The following is a 15,896-nucleotide window of genomic DNA, read 5'->3' as shown; positions in this document are numbered from 1 at the left end:
CGAAACGACTTGCGTAAATGTTGCATAAACTTCAATTGGGCAGTGGCTTTCAGGACCATCTAAACGACGCGACGCAATTGTCTTGGAACATGTGCGCGAGCTGATCGCGCATAATAACCGTTCTGCTACATGCCTGTATTATTCCCCGTGTAGCGCCTCTGCAGAGCAGTCTTAGACGTGAACATTTAGTAGTTCAGCACGGGCGCATGCTTTGGTCTCTTTTCCACATCACGCCTGCAAAGCATGAGCATAACTGCGATGTCGCGAGCATGACTTGTTTGGAACCGCTCACTATCTCGCCAAGAACAGCTTCGGATGAAAACAGGCTTTCATTCGGACACACCATTGCTCTGAAGTTGTCATAGATTCGTATTCGAACAACAAAAAAAAAAAAACATGCTTCAGAAACGAAAGCTATGTAGAGCAATGACGTCTTTACCCGTACGTTCTTGATGTCTTCCACTTCGGTAAGTGGAAAATATCTGCAAATGAATTCTATTTATAGCTGAAACTTGCGTGCAATTGACACGATTGAAAGTATATAGGGCTGCCATAGCCACGCACTTACGTGCAATCGCAATCTCGCGTCCAGTCAGTTCGCTGACGGTTGTTTTCTTACAAAACATGGCCTCAGCCTCAGTTTTCGTATGGAAAGGAGATTAGAGGCCTCTCACCGCGTCTCGGAAACGTCTGGCGCGTTCCATTTATAGCTTTATATGCTCCCCCGAGTCTGTGCTATTGCGTTAAGGTCAGAGGTTAGGATTAACGCAGCCGCTCGAGGAGAAGGGATAATCTCTCGTGAGCCGGCTTTTCCATCGTCTGCGAGTTCCGGACCCAAGGCCCGTCTCGGCGTAGCGGTGATGCAGAGCGTGACGTCTTTTTCGGCACGTTTTCGTAATTGCTGCCAAGCCCCGGGCGTGACTTCTATCGGCATGTGTCCATTTTTACCCTGTTGCAGGGGCTGGAAAATTAAAAGAAACAGTGGGATGAAATTTTATTTACTGATGTTCAACCCGGTAATATGTATTGCAGCCAAGGATACAGCGCTTTGTCTAGGAGGGGCTACAAAACATTTTCGCAAAGAAAAATATAAAGGGTATACAAAGAACCTTGTTTACTAGAAAAACTATACAAGTCATATGTAAGATCAATTCCCTAGGGGAGTGCCTACGTAAGTTTTTTTCGAGTGACACTCATGCTTTAAGTGATAAACTTACTGTTTATTTAAACAAACACTGTATTTACTTTAAGCGATAAATTTACTGTTTATATAAACAAGCACTGTATTTAAATCGTGGCCTAGGCCTTTATCGCGTCAAACGTAACTCAATAATGCGTGCTGATTTACTGATTTATTTGGATTAATTTAAGAAAACTATATTACCTGTTGCTGCGCTGCCTTTCAAATGAGTGAAAGAATTGACTGCTCGAGCAGGTAAGAAAATCACATTAGTGCCGATGCAAGAAAGGCATGTCGAATTGTTTAATTACGTTTTCTTCTCCTCGACTTTGGCGTCATGTAGACTATCTTTTTGAATGAAGTGCGTCAGTGAGTGAGCCTTGCTATATCAAGGGTGGAAGAAACTGCACTTATCATTACTCTTTACAAATGCTTTTTGCAGCATTTTGTAGCCTTCGATAGTGTAGTGTCCTATGATGCCCGATAATGCCCTCACAATAAAAATCATTTCCTATAAGATTTCATTATAACTGATGCGCAAAAGGAATGAACACACCACACCCTTTATGCAAGGATAATGTAGTCAAGCTCAGGCTTAAATTTCTTGACATGAGAAATTGAGATTCGTTAAAGTTTGGGAACGTTTCCGTGAAATCGTCCCAGGTATTCGTAGCATAATCAGTTATGTATAGGAATGACGAAGTGTAGGTTGCTGGTCTAGCTAAGGTGTAAAATAAACTTTAAGTGATCTTAGAATAAAAAGTAGGCCTGCATAATTCGAGCGTTATTCGTTGCATAGACAATAGGTTTAACCAAAGTAGCATAATTGCAGATACAGACATATAAGTACTTATGCTGACTTGCTTCAGAGAGGAACATACTGTTAGCACAGTAGTAAAAGTTAAAAGCATCCTTCGTTTACTTATTCTTCTGAGAATGCTCGTTTAAAATTCTATGTCATTTGTCAAAACTCAAACCATGCACAGACAAGCTAAAACGATAACTTTGCCTGAAAAAGAGTAGAGATCCAGGTACAGAACACCGAGAGACATCACAGTCAACCGCAAGTATACTTGAGTGTTTCCTGAAGAGTACATATTGCTGTCTGAATCGTGGCGATTTCACTCCAAAAACAATTGGCAGTGCTGAAGGCGCGTTCTCTTCGCCAGCCTCTATTTTAGTCAATAAATAAACATTATTCAGCTTTTCTTCCACGATCGCAAATGCTCTTTCGGAATTCTCAGGATAGCGTACTGTGCATTACAACAACTGCTCACTTTTCCTTTTTCTGATATACGAATATACTGCATATATAGAAGCCTTGAGGGGGAAGCTGGCCACTAGTGGTCCCGTAGAAATATTCCAGGTTACTTCCGTCTGCTCCTGCATACGTGGAATCATTCTGTCGACAGTCGGGAATTACAACACACTGACCATAATTCCGAACTCGTTCCTGTATTTTGACACTTACGTATAATTGCCGCCCTCGTGACTATACCCGCAGAGACCAAAAGCGCTCAACAGTGCCACCTTTTCATTCCTCGGCGAAAGCAGCCAGCATATATAGGGCACGGCATTTTATATACAATCGTCACCTTGATCTTATGGCTAGTATATCGTCGTCTTCCGCGAGATTTTCAATTCAGAGGAGTCTGCCTCTTCTTTCGCCAGGTCGTCCTCTCGAAGAACTGGGCTCGAAAGGGCGGCCGGATATCTCTGGCCACGCTAATCCCGTCGTTTAATCCCAACGCCAAACACGAGCGCAGCCGCAAAGCGCGCGGATTCGCGGGCCTTGCTTTCCCGCGCTTTCGTCTGGCGGCGGAAAGCGAAGGCGGGGGAGGGGGAAGAAGCGAGCGCCAGGCACACTTCCTCCCCATTCTTTCCCCATAGTCCACATACTTTTCCCCCGCAGCACATCCCTCCGGGGCGAGACTCCCGAGATAGGGGGGGTAGAGAGCGAGGAGGAAAGCGCGGGGAGCGTCACGTGACCCCCGCGCGAGCCACTCGCGGGCCGCGCGTCGTCTCCCTCGCCGTCCTCTCCCGGGGCGCTGTTGCGCCCGGCGAGACAGCGCTCGGGCGACAGCGGGACCGACCGCTCAGTCGCTGCTGCTCGGTGCAGACAGGAGCGTTTTTTTTTGTCGCGCGGAGGACGACATGCCGGACGCGACGACGACGACGAGTCCGCTGCGAAACTGCTGCTGCCGCCGCGACGTGTGACGCACACGCGCCGACCCGACGGAGAAGCAACCCCGTTCGTGCCGCGTCACATCCGACCCGACCCGTGACGTGGTGACGTCACTTCCCGCCCGCACCCCCTAGTCCAGGAGTGACGTCACAGACGCGCCCCGACGGGAGTCTGCGCGTGAGTTGTTTTGTACGAGCTGTTACTTTGGCTGGCTGCTGGCGTCCCACTTAATGATGGGTGCGCTACTTTTTTTTTGCTTTTGATTTGGCTTGTGTGTTTTGCTCTATTATGGGAACTTGTTCGTACTACTTCTAGCGAAGAAAGTGCAAATGAAATAATAAGCAGCTTTCTCTTTATGGTCACCTCAGGATCTGTTGCTTTAGTGTGTTTATTCTGTAAGTGGTACTGTTCCTATAGTACAGCATCTGTTGGCGTAGTAATATGTGAAGCGTGTTAACTGTCGTCGACCACCTGTCTGCATGCTAGGCCGTCAGTCCCAAACTGGGTTTATTGTTTGCGCATTCAGTACGCATATACCCTGTTTACTTAGTAGCACATAAAATGTTTTAGCGCGAGATCACGACGATGTTTGGTCTAAAAGTCATGTTTTCTTCTTTCCTGACTACGCTTATTGGTTATCATTCTGGGCTCGGATCTAAGCATGCGAAGAGGTGGCTGTATTTGAAAGTTCTATGTCGCACCAAGGTATGGGTTGAGTGAGACAAAATCAGAGAGCGATGCTCTTTCGAGAATGATTTCACTGATGGACTATCATCTGACATGCCACTCTCTGCAGTGCAGGCAGTGTTATTAAGCACTACACACTCCGGGCTGTTAGTGTGTTTACTAACAATATAGGTTAACTCTAACTGTCTGCAAATTGGCAAACTTCTTTATTGATGACTACACTTTCGAATGAAGCAACTCTTCTCACTCATCGTTCGACAGCATTCACAATAAACATACCGATTTTCCTCGCCGTGTTTTGTGAAACAACAGACAGGGAGGGCGAAAAACAATAAAGAGAGACCAAATAGAGCAGAATTGTTTAGATTGTTGCGTTCAAACGTTCTATGTGTAGTCTACATTTATCACTTCGCATAATATTTTTGGGTATCTACGAATATGTATCGATGCCTGTAACAACCGTCGGCCGCTCCACTACTTCGACGTGTAGAGGAAAAAAAGGAAACGAATCTTAGAACCTCAGGGTTACAAAGAAATAATTTGAGGGACATTTCGCATGAAAAAAATTAGCAGTGGTTTAGCTCGGCTATGCCAGGATATACGTAGCGAAAGCTAAGGCATATCGTGGTTAGCCTTGGTTAATCTTGATTGCAAGTCCAGGTTAGTCTTGTTGTCTAGCTATGTTGCGGCGTTTAGCTAGTCATTGGGCGCGCTGTTCGTGTTTCCTGGGCGATTCTTTTCTTCTTCATCTCATTCCGGTGTCGATTCGAGGCCTCCTCCTGCTTATCACAATTGTCGCCGTCCGTACTGCTCCCTCAACTGTGGTTGCGGCGCACGCAAGCTCTCCTTTTCAATCCTCCGACATGTTATCAGGCATGCGACGCAGCTGGCGAAGCGAGCGGAGGCGAGCGCAACGATGAGGAACGCGGTGCGACGTCATACCAAACGGCGGCACCGGAAAGGCGCGGCGCTGCGCAGCGGCGGGACACCTGTGGCTTGGTGCTACTAGTGGCGCATGCGCAGTAGGGACTAAGGAGCGATAGAGAGAAATATCCGCGGCGAGGCGCGCTTTGTGACGTCATGTGCCTCCTCGGAGCACCGCCACGGCGAAATCGCAAGTTCGCGGCCAGTAAAACTTTCGCTTTAAAATTCATAGCCTTTGCATTATGGCGCTTGCCGCATGAAAAAATTATGCAAATGCAACGCACATGTCGGAATCTACGTCAGGTGAACCTTTCGTAAGTTATTGAAAGAAAAGCGATATATTTGTAAATTTTATTGAAGTTACGTTGCCGTGATCAAAGAGGCGTGCCCATGTGCTCTAGCCTAATCGTGCTGCGCAACATGACGAATTTCATAAAGGCGTGAATTGCTTAATTCATTCTTACTGATTTTACGTGTGCCGACCTCTTATTGAAAAGTCCCGATTGTGGGCATGTTCTATAGTTTGAAAATCAGAATCAACAGTCGACAACAGTCTCAAGAAGCTATAGTTGGCGTTTGCACGATATGTACCTCCCATTTCTTGGCCAATCCCCAGTCGTCGGTGTGTGCCATGGAATGAAAATCATCGTCACAGCGAACGCACGCACACGCTTCTTGGCCGATCCCTCGTAGTGTGTAGGTGCCGCAGTATGGAGTTCACGATCAGCACCAACAAGCGGCGTTCGTCCTAAAAGAGCTAGCTGGCGGTGGCGCAATGTGCACAGCCCGCTTCCTGGCCGATGTGGGCCGAATGTTTAGTATGTACTGCTCTATGGAAAATCATCGCAATCGTAATTAACACGTTGCGACCACCTGAAAGTGCCAGTAGGCGTCCGAGAAATGCACGTGCGGAGGACGCCGCGCTTTTCGTCGAAAGCTGCCATTAGCATTCGCGGACAGATTTCGCGATCGCCTTTGGAGATTGTTAGCCGGAGGGTAATGACGCCACCCTGTCTCGTCATCGCGGTGATGCTCTGTTGCTCGTGCAAATCTGCAGTTGGAGTTTTAGCATTCCTTTCTCTCTAGTTTCCCGCGCTACGGCACGTTCGGCCTCGCGTTAGTTTTGGACGGCCCCTCTCTGTTGTTCTAAAAATTTAAGTGCTGAATTTTCCAAGAAAAAAAAATTTAACTGCTTCACTGAAACTATAGAGTCCTGCCCCAATCCATTTGCGGATTACGAAAATTGGTGGCGTGGCAGGAAATATCCTGGCAGGCTGGAAAATCGACACAAATGTCAGCGCTCCAGGAATAGACAGAGCCGCAATGCACACATATTCAAAAACATTATCTCAAGAAAACATTCTCATGAAGAACAACGAACACCAAAGTACCCTTGTTTAACTAGCCAACAAGTGGTCCTTAGGAATAGAATGTCCTATGCGTCGCCTGAAGCGGTGGACGTCAAGACGGCGTTGCCTAATACGTCGGGCCGCGTGGTTCCGACGTAGCGTAGGCGTCGACCTCAGTTGCCAGTGACGGGGTTGTTTTCTTCCACCAAGACCAGCGCGGCACAGGACGCGGTCTGGGCCAGTCGGGCGTTGGGCCGCTGACGTGGCCAGGCAATTGCGTCCGTGGCAATGGGTAGCGGCCAGTTACTACGGCATCGTGGGGCTGGACTGGGGCCGCAGAGCCCAGCCACGGCGACCTAATCAGGGCTCAGAAGCTGGAGCTGTCGCCGACCAAGTCTCGCCCGTCCCCTCTCCGTTCCACGGCCCTGAAGTTGCCGCTTCCAGTCTCCAGAGCACAGCTGGATATGATTCGGCCCTGCTCTTTGTCCGCGTCAACGATTCCAGCTCCTCCGCTTTAGTCGGCTTTTAAGGCGAAGCTGTATATGTCTAGCCAATTCGTCCGTCCGTCTGTCGCCTGTACGCCTAAAACTCTTCCGGCGCAACCCCATGCGCATGCGCATTAATAAAGGAGAAAAAGAATCGCGCGATTGGCTGCGCCAGTAGTGACGTCGTTTCTCTCCGTCGCAACCTAGCGCACGCGCAGCCATTTCTCTCCGGCTCCGACATGGGTAGGCCACGTGTCATACGCACTCCTGAGGAGCAGGCAGCTTTTGATCAACAACGCCGTGAGCACAACCGGGAACGAACTCGTCCACGCCGTACCTATGCTGCAGCGCAGGCACGAGAACAGGCTCGTGCAACCGAGCGCAAGCAGCACCTGTGTACCGGGAATCCGGCAGCCTACAAATCCGTCGTTTAATGAACCGTTGAGAATGATCCAGTTATAAAAACCGGAGCTGCACATTTCTGCTTCGCTTACTAACCTTCTGTAAGAGTGCTTGGGCAGCGATCTTTTATTTCTCAATTTTATTCTCCTCTAGCCCTTTGCGCTTTTCACGTGCTTCTCGCATCACGTGTCCACGCTCCTATTCGCCGACGCGGCGTCATCGACTTCTTCACATAGGCGCACGTGTTTTGGCGGTGACTCGCGACAGCGGACAACACAGGTTATTAGTACCCCACCTGATTCGAAGTGCCGGTTACAAAAAAAAAAAGGCGTGGAAGTCCACTTACTGGTTTGTGGCATCCTCACGCATATATACACAACAGGTGTAACCGAGCGCGAGCCTGGAATGGTGCAATTTATTCTAATTATCTCCTCGTATTCAGAAGTGCATCTTAGTTTGAAGCCCCACGCTTGACTTGATCCAAATCACGTGGAGCGGGATCGTCCCGAAGACGCTCGTTGCGCTTTCTTCGGCGCGTTCATGACAGGCGTCCTTTGGATCAAGTCAAGCATGGGGCTTCCAAGTTTGCGATGCGTTTCTGAAAACGCGTGTGAGTTGCTAGGCAGTAGCTTGAGTTCGAGTCTGCTTTTACAATTCTTATAACTTCTGGGCAGGAAGCACATTAGGCTGAGTTCACGAAGGACACACAGTAAAAAAATAATAATAATAATTCAAATCGAGTTCTGTGGTTTCTACACGCCAAATTACGATTTGATTGTGAGATACGTCGTTGTTGAGGACTGCTGGTGAAGTTTGACTACCCGGGATCCCTTAACGTGCTCATAAATCTATGTGAACGATCGTTCTTGCACGAACTGGCCACCTCGAGCTCAGCAGCGCATTTCCTCTTTCTTTCGTAACTTACTTCTTTCCCTGTGGATTTGATTATTTGTTTGTTCGTTTATTTATTTATTTATGACTGCTTACCAAATCAGTCCCCAAGGAAGGAATAGCTATTCCCGCATAACTGACTGACATAGCGTTCCGATTTATTATTTCTTCAAAAGTTGAAATATACTTGTACGAACGACAGTGCTGTAAGTCTGACCGGTTGGTACATGCACTGGCGACAAAACGGTGCGTTTGAACAGTACCAGAGGAGGCTTAGAGACGCGTCACGTGGTTTTGTACACATGGTGCAAAAAAAAAAAGGAGCAACCTCTGATACCTGCTGGTCGTCTTCTCACATATGCCGTTCTGTAGCATATAGTGTTCCTTCGTCCAAGTCATATAAGAAAGCCTGGTCTTTTCAATTAAGATGCACGTAGGCTCACTACGCTCCTGTTTTTTTTTCTACTGCAACATGTTTCACTGACTGCAATTCCCTACAGCTGCACCGAAATAGTTGGCGCGTGCCTCCGCGTACTATAAATGCGGCATTACCGGAGCAGGCCTTGCGGTTTCAGATTCATATTTATACTGAGACATACAGGCCCCCAACTAGAGCTTGTTAGGTATGATAGTTTGCCAGAAGCGTCCCCTGCTGCGATATGGCGAGGCTTTGCGACACCTCTTGCCATAGGGGTGTACCCGTTCGTGCTATCAGAGCGACGAAACGTGGCACATTATATACGAAGACCCGCGCACGGTCACGGTTTCGCAACTCTTGACCCGTGTCACGTTTTGTCTTGCGGATAGTGCGAATCCAGTGCGATTTTCCCGGCCGTCCATCCTGTTGCGCAACACGTGTTTGGCACAGGAGTTACCAGGACAGCAGATCCCGCAGACACCCGACTCAGCTGCGCGCGGGCTGCGACATATTTCCGATGTGTCTCCAGTTTTCATTAAAGGGCGTCTATCTCTCTCTCTCTCCTTACATGGCAATTGGTGCCGTGGCGCCATCTTCAAAATGTTTGTTATTCCATATTATTATCCTTATTATCCATTAACCTTTTCCGCACGCCGGTAAGCACGAGACATAGCAGGGAGCGTACGAATAAACATTACCGGCGTCACGAAACAAAGGCTCTACACAAAAGTGCGTAGATTAAAAGTTTAGCAAAAAGAAAGACAGGAAAATGATATGCAGTGCTGTATGTGAATTGCAATACATACGTGGCTGCGAGAGCGTTACCACAACGAGGCATTTTCGCGTTCTCTGTGTTTTCTCAGTGTCGCATTTCCTTTATCATCGCGTGAAGCTTTAGTAGCACGCGTGGAGGCCTGGCAAACCTCTCCAGTTTTCATTAAAGAGTGTCTATCTCTCTCTGTCTCTCTCTCTCTCCTTACCTCACGGTTCGTGCCGTGATGCCACCTTCGAAACGTTTTCTTTCTTTTTCGACAAGAATAGTCGTGCCACTCTGCTACGTTTCACACCATTCATGTTGGGCACACCTCACAAGTAAAAAAAAGCATGTGTTCTTGGATAGCCCAAGCTGCAAGTGTACATCGTGATCCCTACGAATAGGATCTATTTGGTGGAAGCCTTCACATTCGCAAAACTGAATGCAACAGACCTGTCACTATCCGGCGTTTTCTCGGAAGACGTGTATGCTGCCTTTATGTTCTGAATCCTTCATGGTTCAGCTGTGGTGTTTTCCGTGTAATTTTATTACTGTAATTTACTTTTTAGTTTAGATACTTACGTAAATGGGAGTATCTTAGGTGCGGTAAAAGGAAACAAGAACTCTTAATGTTAGGACAGCACACCACGAAATCAAGTCACCACGTACGAAAGGAAACTAATTGCAGGCCGGCGTTTCGTGTAACGTAATGCCCAGAATTCGCCGAGCGTTTTATGCGGATATTAACATAACATCCTCAAAATATATTTACTATTAGCACACTAAACCACCCATTCTATGAGGGACAGTCAGGCGAAAACGCTAAATAAGTTTTCTGAATAATTTATTGAACGAAGGAGGAAAACGTCTGAAGCACCATTTTTTTAAATGTATAATCTGACTTGCGCTAACTATGGTTTGTTAACACTTGAAAAATGTCTCAGTTCTGCTGAAAAAAGAAAAAGAAACTGTTTGTTTGGTGGTCCAACCTGTCATGCACAGCTCGGTGTAAATCCTTCATCTGATCTAACGTCTGTCTTCCCGTGCCTCTTGAGTGGTTCAAAGATGTTACAATCACGCAGCGAGACTTTGTTAGGCATTCGCAGTCAAAGTCTTGAACGGTTACAACTGTTCCTCGGGCAATGTAAGCATAATCATTGTTACTACTCTGGCGTCCTACATCGACATCCTCGACCAGGTTGACGAGCTTCCTTGAAAGACGTCAAACGAGTTGTGAATTTTTCTACTTCATTCGTACACATATTGCTGTGGCAGACTTGAAATAATATACTTGACTCGCATTCTTCGATGAGCGCTCGTTATTTTTTGCTTTTCTTTTCACTCGCCAGAAATATGATAAGAGAAGCTATTGTTACTTGGTGCATATCTCAAACGAGGTGACCATCTTTACACTGAGACCATGACGACTTTTTGTTCAGGTTCACGCTGCTGTCACCTACCAACTATTTATTATTACTGTCCTGGCAACAATGTTGGCGAATGACAAGCAAGTGGTATGAAATGTGATGATTATATGCAAATTTATTCTCTTTTGTTCATTTGACTAGGCAAATAGACTGGAGCGCTCAGCGACAAAGTTCTACTAAAGTAACTTCGCTTTCACAAAATGCAGTTTTCTTAGTAGCCCAAGAATTCCCAGCGTATCAGTGTTGGCACGCTCAGCTCCATGCCAGAACATTTAGATTTAAGCGCCAAAAATTTATCGCACAGTTTCGTTCTTGATAGACTGGAGCGACTTGTGAGTTGTGCATGTTTCCGGAAACTAATTATAAATAAGTTAATTACAATACCAATTACGGTTCCGCTCGAACAACATTTCATTGCTTTTTTTCTTCAAATGGCCTCTCTGCGACCGTATTCCCTGATGGGGAACTGTGTTACGACATTACAAGGGTAACGCGTGCGGTATAGTGACTCTGCCATCATTGAAGGAAACGGCCACATACAAGAACGCTTAAGCCTGCTGTTGACACATTTTCTCAAAAAGAAATATTGGGTGTAGGTGGTAAGAGAGGGAGGGCGGGGGAGGGGGTGCCGGTCAACATGTTGACTGAGTGATTGCTATAGCGTACTGTATATACGTCCTGTATACCGGACAGGCCAGCAAGAGGAGGGCGTTGCCTTGTTGCAACGTATAGCAGGGGAGTAACCGGCGAATAAGAGGACAAGGCAGCGGCGGCCGGGCTTTGAGCTTGTCTCATGAATCACAGGGCCCGCCGCGTGGTTTTAGGCTCAGACATGACGTGTGGTTCCCGCGCGAAAGGCACGACAAAAACACACGAAAAAAAAAGAACTGACGAAGCTGGCTCGCTATTTGCATATTGCCGAGGCCGCCACGGGCTTAACGAGGACCGCACGCCGCCCCACCTTTTCTGCGTTGTTTGTTTTTCCTCGATGGTGGAAACCGTGCCAACGATGTGGCCCGCAGGGCGGCTCGACGGGGGTCGTTTTGAATGGCGCGTCGTATTGATTTCAGCTGGCCCGTCCAGTTTGGGGACCACGGCAGCTTTCAACCCCCCCCCCCCTCTTCCGCTTTCCTTTATTAGCGTTGCTCGTGTTTAACGATGTTCACTTCGCTTCCATACCGGGATCGAATTGGCTTTCTCGGAAGCATGATTGAAATATAACGCTCGCGGGCTGGTTTTTTGGGCTCCGGAGATGAGGGCCGCGGGATAATACGGCGATTCCATTTTAATTTTTGTTTTCCTTCTCGGGCTTCGTCCTTTATAGTCTCGGCGGCGATTCGCGTAATATGTCACCTCGATTGGTCGATGTGGAATCCGAATTGTAAGAAAGAAATACAATCGAGTGAGATGATCGTATGGCTGCTATACGGGGTGATCAGTTTTGAAATTTTACATTTCCGAAAAATCCCCATGGACACATGGCATAATTCTTGTCTTCGAGCCGGGTTATTCGAAGAAGCGGACATTACCAACACGAGAGCTCGAAACAGATATTCAATTACTTACTGAAAAGTAATTAACTTCTTAATTAAGTTATCGATTGCACGTATTGCAAATTACGAGTTGCAGCCAGTAAGTTTCCAAGACATGTCTACTTGAAATTAAATTCCAGCATGACACCCGTCTCGGGCTATATTTCCCAAAGTTTGGGACGAAATAGGCGGGCGTTCCAGTTACTTTCGTGCTTCAATACATAAAAGAGCATTTTGTTAACCAAAAGTAAGTGCAAGAACAGCGCATTTACGGCGAGTTTGATGGCGTCTATCTCCAAATTGGCGTCATTCTGGAAATTCATTCCAACTGGATGCGCCTTGCAAGCCCATCGGCTACAATTCATAAATTGAAGTATGCGCCGGAAATTAATTCCTTACGAAGTTATTTAGTGACGTTTTTTGTTGATTCGTTCAATACGTGTTTCGATTTCGTGTGCAAGTAATGCCGGCCTCCCTGAATAATCCAGCTGAATGATTATGCTGTGTTATCTGCAACGTGAGAGTTTTGAAAAATCTGTAAAACTGAAAAATAATCGCCCTGTAGATGGGCGAAGACAAGGATCGCGCGCATCCAAAAATTGCTTGGAGGTTTTGTGACGACGTCTCTAGAATTAAGTTGCGGCGATGTCAGCACACTACCCATTGGACATTTTATTGTTTGTGAAAGGACAGATTGATATAACACGTGAAAAAAAAACTAATTCTTCAGCAACTGTATAAAAACTTACTACTTTAAATTCAGTGCAAAGGAAGTAAAAGAAAAATTACATTGAACATGTTTGCGTGTGGTAGAAAGATTTTCCTAGAGTCAATTCATACTTTTTGTAGAGGTTCAGCGCAGCCGACACCAGTGATACGATTTTCTGTAGAGTTATTTAGCGTCTATAGGAACTCAATAAGTGTTCTATAGGAACCCAAATTGATTTAAGTGTGTAGTTCGAGAAACGAGCCGGAAGAATAGGGATATCCGAAGGGCTCGATTTTTTGTTAGTAACGATCATACGAGCTGAGGGACAATGGAACTAGACAGAGCATAGAAGAAAGATAATTGGTTTGTTTAATAAGAGAACATGGAAATAATGAGGTAAATGAAGGTCTACGAAATGATAATTTCAAGGTACTGCTGGCATCAATGGACAATCCTAGGAATAGCTGGCTTTGAGATGTTGTTGCTGACAGAAAAAAAGAAAAAGACAATCTGTAGGTAATCCAAAAGGATAGACTGGCGGGCTAGTTGGTATGGCATCATTTACCGAGTCGCGCAGAAACTCATGGACGCGACGCTGTGACGATATTGCTGTGTGCCGTCTTTTTCTTTAGTCGTCCATCTGCTTCTCCGCGATGGTGCAAATGTAGGCGATCCACACGGAACTCAAGGCCACCAATCAGTTAAAAACGAAGTGACGCTTAGCCTCCGCCTCCCAGCTTCTTAACGTGAGTGACCGAGTCTCTACACTTGTGCGAGGAACATGCGTGAGGGAAAACGACGAGATCGCTTGTGCGACTCGTCACATCAACGAGTTCCATAGCCATTCCGACAGCAATCCAGCGAATCCTTAAACTAGAGCTTCCACCAGGTTACATAGCGCGAGCTGCCGTCTCCCTATTCCCCTCCCCACCTGTAGGGTAGCAAACTGGACTCAGTCTGGTTAACCTCTCTGCATTTCCTTCTTCCCTTCTCTCTCTCTCTCTTAGAGGACCACGCACACACCTCCACCCACCCACGTCGGGGAGCTCGAGTTTGACATTTAGCGAGCGTAACGCGTTAAACATGTCTCAGCATTCCTTTTTTTCTTTCCACTAGCAAAGAAGCCAGGCCTTCGATTCGCGTGAACTTGGATTCCCTTCGGTTTGTTCCCGAGCGACCCTCTTTTCGTGTGTTCCTCTTTAATCGGTTGCTCCATGGAAACGGAAAAGTGTGAATCTGGTCCCGTTGGCCAATGGCAGCTCGTTCGAGCGTTGTCGTGGGAGACGCGTCGTTCGTTTTAAATGTCACCGTGTCCTTAGTCGAGGCGTCTGCTCTCTTCTCGTTAGTGCTCGGACTCGTGTGACAGACCGCGCGTGAAACTTTCTCAATCAAATCCGTTTCTCAGCTTTCCTTGCGTTTGTTTCGTGTTTTTTGTAGCGAAAGTTTCGTCGCAGGACTTTATTGCAGATGCCTGCGCACTGCAGCACTTACACGTTCCATTCCTGTCGCAAGTAATGAGGCTGGTTCAGCTTCATCTCCTGTGATTAGGTTTTGCATTATGCTTATGAATTGATAAAGCAACGTGCTTAAAATTGGGAAGTCGAAGTTTCGTCATATTCCAAAGAGTGTCGCTAGAAGTTTCTTCGTGTATGCGAAGATTACACGTCGCGTACTAGCGCCTGCAATGAATGTGTCATATTCTCGTTTTCTGTATTATGTTTTTTTGAAAGCTGAACTTTGTCTCGTCATGGCCCCCTTTCCCTGCGTGTGGAAATTTCGTTTAGCAAGGACGGTTGCTTCACGCAGCGAACATGACAAATCTACGCGATCAAAGTAGGTTAGGTTAGTACCGAATCCGCTTCGCTGATTAGTTCTGCAAGTTAAATAACGCGCTTTGGTGAGCTGGTTAGAAATCGACATGTACTAAAGACGGGACTAAATAGAAGGACGCAACACGGAGCTCCACAACTCATTTCATTCAATGGTAAACAGAGTGTGACAGAATCGATTTGCCGATGCAAAGTAAAGAGTAATGAGGACGCGAAACTAACGCTTGTGCCTCGCATCAGACGAAGTAACTACACAAACATAATGATTCAGGGTACGTAGACAGATGCGATAGTTAAGGTGAAGGCGAAACGGTCGCCTTTATTTGGAATGCACGAACACGCGATACAAGAAGCCGCACTTATCAAGACGCAGCGTGAACGTTAGTACAGGACACGGAGCAATGACATAACTAGAACAGCTCATTAAGCAGCGACAGTTGTTGACATTGTGCCACCCGCAGAAGTTCTGTGGGTGTACGGACGTTATTTATTGATTTTCATTACTGGGTAGACTTACCTGCAATGCTTCCACCTGTCCCAGCGGAACTTCACAGTGATAACACAGATATTACTATGCGTATTGCAGTTTATTATTCCTATACAAACTTGCATAAGCGTGATCGATACGACTGATACAAACGTTTATTTTACGTACAGTCTAATTAGGGCGTAAAAGTAGTGTGACTTTCGAACAAAAGTATAACGCTTGAACATGCCGAGCAGTTCACAGGCTAATTGTTAATTTGCAAGCAGTGTTGCTATAATTTTTTGAGGTGGGTCGCTAAAGTACTACGATAATATCATTAACTTTTCGTTAAATTTTGTTCCGATGTCGCAAAAATTGTCCCTGATAGGTTTAAGTAAACGTTAGATAATTAAGCGATTTGGAGTACTATAACGTACGCTACCGTTCATTTGCCGAAATCATCTAGACAAACGTTTCAGGTTTGTGTAAGGCTCGCGCAAGTGAGGAGAAAACAGTGAATTTGGAAGCAGTGCATAGTGACCTTTTACTTTAGCATTATACTCAAACAGTAACGGGCGATGATAGCTGAAAGTCATGGCTTACCTTGAGATGGCAACGTTCCTATGCAATACAATTGAAAAATATAGCAAAATTCTGC

General features: G+C 46.4%; 1 protein-coding gene across 1 annotated transcript in view; it reads left to right on the top strand.

The window, feature by feature from the left end:
• The first annotated feature begins 3,389 nt into the window (after positions 1-3,389).
• LOC139050435 (excitatory amino acid transporter-like) overlaps positions 3,390-15,896 on the top strand; it is a 217,440-nt gene continuing 204,933 nt past the window's right edge. Inside the window, exon 1 of the mRNA XM_070526808.1 lies at positions 3,390-3,542. The gene's annotated coding sequence lies outside the window, so the exon portion shown is untranslated. The remainder of the gene's footprint in view (positions 3,543-15,896) is intronic.

Source organism: Dermacentor albipictus, chromosome 10 (genome assembly GCF_038994185.2).
Source record: "Dermacentor albipictus isolate Rhodes 1998 colony chromosome 10, USDA_Dalb.pri_finalv2, whole genome shotgun sequence".
Classification (NCBI taxonomy): domain Eukaryota; kingdom Metazoa; phylum Arthropoda; class Arachnida; order Ixodida; family Ixodidae; genus Dermacentor; species Dermacentor albipictus.
The sequence above is the reverse complement of the archived record's forward strand: the minus strand, read 5'-3'. Positions and strand labels throughout refer to the sequence as shown.